A 5,576-nucleotide genomic window follows, 5' to 3' on the forward strand; every position below is an offset into this window, starting at 1 on the left:
TGTTCTTGTGTCCGGATGAGACTTATAGGTGATCTCAAAGTACATTGGTGGTATGCACTTGGAATCTACATCTGATCCCTATTTGTTCCCAGTTCCCCTTTGTCTTACTTTCTCTTGGGAACTTCAATTATAATTCTAGAACTTTTTACTATCCCATTTTCTTCCTTTTTACTGGCGCTGATATAACCTAAATGTGTTGCAAGCGCCGTAAAACCCTTAAAAACAAACAAACAAAACGATCCGCCTTTGCTTTGTCCTTTGTGCCAACTTATCCCTATATCATCATTAATCTTTTAATGTAACTTTGTGTTCTTGTTATAAAATACGACCATCTGGCCTCACGTAAAGAGCTCTTTACATTCTCCCTCAAAAGGGACACGTTTATTGATCTTATATTAAATCCTTACAATGCCAAATAATGGAGAAATGATTTACAAGGATAAAAAATATCTCTCACAAAAAGAAATCCCTTAGTGGGCAGGGAGGCACTTATGTGTCTTCTCTCCCCCTATATCTCTTTTCCAACTTGCTTCGTCTTTGTCTTGGAATGAAATTACTTGGTTTTGTCCTGGCCCTGGCTTGAAAGGAAACCGTCAAATGTATAGAGTTTTGGGAGGTTGTAGCATCTACTTTACTGGAAACAACAAACAATGAAAGCAATGTGTAGTGAATTTTATAAATTTAATGAGTTCTCTCGTGTTTACGTTTTTGTCTGATCTGGCGTGTAGAGTAGTCTTGCAGTCAGCAGTATGTGGTAAGTCTTCGTAGTTCGTAGGAAACGGAGATCGCCACACATGCCCCCCCAAACACGGACTAGTCATCTTCGTAGTACCGAGGTCGTTTAATGGTACGTCCTGAGCAAGATAGCTTCTTAGTAGGCACTACGTTAGTATCATCAGAAGCAGTACGGGAGTTTTGTATGTTTCTGTTCGATAACTTTCTGTTCGTATTCGGTGGGCGTCCACGACGAGGTGGGGTGGCAAGGGAAACTGGTTGCGTAGAATCGACAAATGCAGGTTTAAGTCGGTCAATCGAAATCCGTTCTGCTTTGCCACCAACATCAATCAGGAATTGTTTATCTCCAGGGGTTATGACAACATAGGGACCTGTATACGGCTTCTGAAGGGGTCCTCGGTGGGTGTCAACACGGATGTAAACATATTTTGCTGACATCAAGTTCTTGGGTAAATTTGTTTGATGATAGCTGTGATGATGTGTTGGCCGTGGTGAATGAAGGGACACGTTTTGCCGAAAGGTTGCCAAAAAGTCTTTAGCGTGGAAGTCTGAAGGATGGTCGGGTATAAACTCTCCAGGGATTGTTAAAGGTTCTCCGTATACTAATTCAGCTGGAGAATGACCGATATCATCCTTAGGTGCAGTTCTTAAACCAAGCAGAACCCAAGGTAGTTCATCCACCCAATTTGGAGTTATTAGACGAGCTTTGAGGGATGATTTCAAGGCCCGATGAAACCGTTCAATCATGCCGTTGGACTGAGGGTGATACGCAGTTGTGTGATGAATCTGCACACCAAGTTGACTGGCCATCTGTTTCCATAGCGTGGATGTAAATTGTGAGCCCCTGTCAGAAGTCATATCAACAGGAATACCAAACCGCGAGATCCAATTGGAGATCAGGGCTTTTGCACATTCTTCTGTTGTTGTGGTTTGTAACGGTATTGCCTCAGGCCATCGGGTGTTCCTGTCAATTATAGTAAGGAGATGGGTGAACCCCTTGACTGAGGTAATGGTCCAACGAGGTCAATGTTTATATGTGAGAATCGCTTTCCTGGGACATGGAATGTTTCTAACGGTGCTCGTATATGTTTTTGAATTTTCGAAGATTGGCAGTTGTGACATTGCTTAACCCATGCTGACACTTCTTTCTTAAGACCATGCCAGATAAACTTCTTGCTGATAAGTCTGACTGTGGCCTTAACTCCAGGATGACTCATATTGTGAATAATTTCGAAAACTGGTCTTCTGAAGTCGGTAGGAACGATAGGTCTTGGGTAGCCAGTTGAGATGTCACAAATTAACTCTGGACCCGAGTCAACGGATGTTTTGACGATTTTGAGGCTTGTTAATGCAGTTTTGTAAGCCTGTATGTCAATGCTATTTTCTTGGGATTCCGCCATAGCTTGATAGTCGATGCCAATTGAGACTGAGTTTGTAACTGCTCTTGAGAGACAATCTGCGACAGTGTTGTTTTTTCCAGAAATGTGTCGGATGTCAGTTGTGAACTCGGATATGGCAGATAAGTGCCTTTGTTGACGAGCTGACCATGGTTCAGTTGATTTGGACATGGCATGGATTAATGGTTTATGGTCTGTAAAAATAGCGAATTGTCTCCCTTCAATGATGAAACGGAAATGACGGATGGCTAAGTGAATACCAAGCAACTCCCTATCAAAGGTACTGTATTTCTGTTCAGGTTTACGTAACTGCCTGCTGAAAAATGCCAATGGTTCCCAATTACCTTGATGATTAAGTTGTTCAAGGACAGCGCCCACAGCTTGGTCGGAGGCGTCAGACGTTAAAGCGGAGGGTGAGTTCAAGCAAGGATGGGCTAACATTGTAGCGTTACTTAGTGCATTTTTACCGTCAGTAAAGGCTTTCAACATTTCTTGCGTCCACGTAAGTGCTTGACGTTGTTTTTTGACTTTCAAAGCACTATATAGGGGTCGAAGTATTTCAGCTAGTCTCGGAATGAAACGATGGTAAAAATTCAACATCCCGAGGAACTCTTGAAGTGACTTGATGGTTTTTGGTTGTGGAAATTGTTTAACAGCCTCAATTTTTGTCGCCATTGGGACAGATCCAGAATGCGAGATGTGATGGCCAAGGAAGTTAAGAGATCTCACACCGAAAAGACATTTCTCAAGACGGATAACGAGGCCTTGGTTTCTAAGTCTTTCGAATACGATTTTGAGATGTTCCATGTGTTCTGCCTCAGTTGAACTTGCAACCAGAATGTCGTCTAAATAACAAAATACGCAGTCTAAATCTTGTAAAATGGAGTCCATTAAACGTTGGAATGCTTGTGCTGCATTTTTTAATCCAAATGGCATTCTTAAGAACTCCCAAAGGCCGAAAGGGGTTATCACTGCCGTTTTTGGGACGTCTTCTGGAGCGACTGGAATTTGGTGGTATCCTCTGACAAGGTCGATCTTCGAGAAGATGATCTTACCGTCTAAGTTTGCTGTAAAATCATGAATGTGTGGGACAGGATATTGATCTGGTATAGTAGCATCGTTAAGTCGACGAAAATCTCCGCAGGGACGCATTGTGCCATCAGCCTTGGGGACCATGTGTAATGGGGAAGCCCAAGGGCTCTTTGATTTTTGAATTATGCCCATTTTCTCCATTTCCAAAAATTCTTTTTTTGCACACAAGAGTTTTTCTGGAGCCAGGCGACGAGCACGTGCGAATACTGGGCGACCTTTGGTTGTGATGAAATGTTGCACGCCATGTTTCACAGTTGCCGTTGAAAATGTTGGTTGAAGTAGTTCTGGATAGTTATTCAATAATTTTCTGAATGTATTGCAGTTCGGCTCGAGTGGTGAGAGTTCGGCGTTTGCGCAAACTGAACTTACTGAACAAGGTACGTGCGAAAACGTTTCAGCGTCGATAAGGCGTCGACCACGAATATCCACAAGCAGATTATGATGACGTAGAAAATCTGCTCCAAGTAGGGGACGTTTGACATCAGCTTTGATAAGTCGTGCATTGAATGAACGCGATCCAATACGTATGTTAGTTTCGAAGCATCCGTATGTTTTTATTGTAGAACCATTAACAGCTTGTAATGCGAGATCAGAGGAACCCAAGCTTTTGTCTGGCGCAGAGGCGGGTGTGACAGATACTTGAGCTCCAGTATCTACTAAAAAACGTCGGTTTGAATTTTCATCGACGACGATGAGTTGGAGATTTTTTGATGTGGGCGCGTTGGCTGAGTAAGAATCCGGGTCGACAGCAGAATTTACTGTTGACCCGGCTTGGCGTTTCCCTGGTTCTTCTTGTTTTTCTTAAATGAATTGAAGAGTTTGCATGTTTGTGCACATCGACGGGCATTTGAACCAAACCGTTGATGGTACCAGCAGAGGGAATCTATTTCACTGGTCATGGTTGGTGTGTCAACTTCACAAGTAGTATGAGAAATTGAAAAGGAGTTAGAGTTTGAGTGAGCAGCGTAGAAAAAATTGTCAGCTTCTCTGGCAAGTGCCCTGTAATCATCCAGGTTGGACGAGTTTGCTAATGGAAGTCTGATGTTTGCTGGAAGTTGTCTTAAGAATAACTGTCTGAAGAGCAGACAGGGCTTGTGTTTGCCGAGGAGCACTAACATCCTGTCCATTAACTCAGATGGCTTTAAGTCGCCCAAACCATTCATGTTGAGTAGAGATTCCGCTCTCTCTGTTTCCGAAAGGCCGAACGCAGACAGCAGGAAGTTTTTCAGTATTTCATATTTACCTTCCTTGGGTGGTGATGATAGAATAGCAAGGGCTCTAGTTGCTGTGTCTGAGTCTAAGGCAGCCACTACATAGTAGTACTTTGTTTCATCGCTTGCTATATCGCGTAAGGCAAATTGTGCCTCGCTTTGTGCAAACCACGCTGAAGGACAAGTGGTCCAGAATGTGGGCAATTTCAATGCTACGGCGTCGATAGACATGTTTATTATTATTATGTTCTTGTGAAGAGTTGAACTGGTAAATAGTAATAATAATAATATATACCTATCTCTTAAGTTGTTTTAAGTCGGGGTCACCAATGTAGCATCTACTTTACTGGAAACAACAAACAATGAAAGCAATGTGTAGTGAATTTTATAAATTTAATGAGTTCTCTCGTGTTTACGTTTTTGTCTGATCTGGCGTGTAGAGTAGTCTTGCAGTCAGCAGTATGTGGTAAGTCTTCGTAGTTCGTAGGAAACGGAGATCGCCACAAGGTAATATTTTTTGTCTTGTAAATCATCTCTCTGTTATGCAGTGTATTATTTTCTGTTTACATATTATTATATAATTTGTAAACATTTGAGTGTATACATCAGTGGAGACCTTTGCTTGTGTCTAGATGAGAATTTTAGGTGATCTCAAACTAAGTACTTTGATAGTGTGCTCTTGGAATCTACATCTGTTTCCTATTTAAACCAGTTCCCCTTTTGTCTTCCCTTTTCTTGGCCACTTTAATTGTAATTTTAGAACTTTTTACTATCCTATTTTCTTCCTTAATGTGTTGCAAGCGCTTAAAAAAAAAAAAAAAAAGCAAATTTCTTTGTTGGATCAGAAATTTTGCCTTGATTGTCGAAGTTTGCGAATACCACCACAGCATTGTCGCTATACAGGGTTTTTACTAAAAATGTATGTCAATGGTGAGTTTTTTTTATTACTGATATATAGGGGAAAATATAGGGACTTAGACTCCATGTTGATATCGAGAGGATGTCATTATAACGGATGTCGATATAAGTGGGCTGCACTGTAAATTATTGTGATCTTGTGGTGCTCCTCAAGAGCTGGACGATTTTCTGCTCTTCTAATAATTCAACTAAGAATTTATTTCATAACATCAAAACAAATATA

The sequence above is a fragment of the Berghia stephanieae genome, chromosome 8, assembly GCF_034508935.2.
Source record: "Berghia stephanieae isolate SIO BIC M18660-M18661 chromosome 8, UCSD_Bste_1.3, whole genome shotgun sequence".
In the NCBI taxonomy this organism is placed as follows: Eukaryota; Metazoa; Mollusca; class Gastropoda; order Nudibranchia; family Aeolidiidae; genus Berghia; species Berghia stephanieae.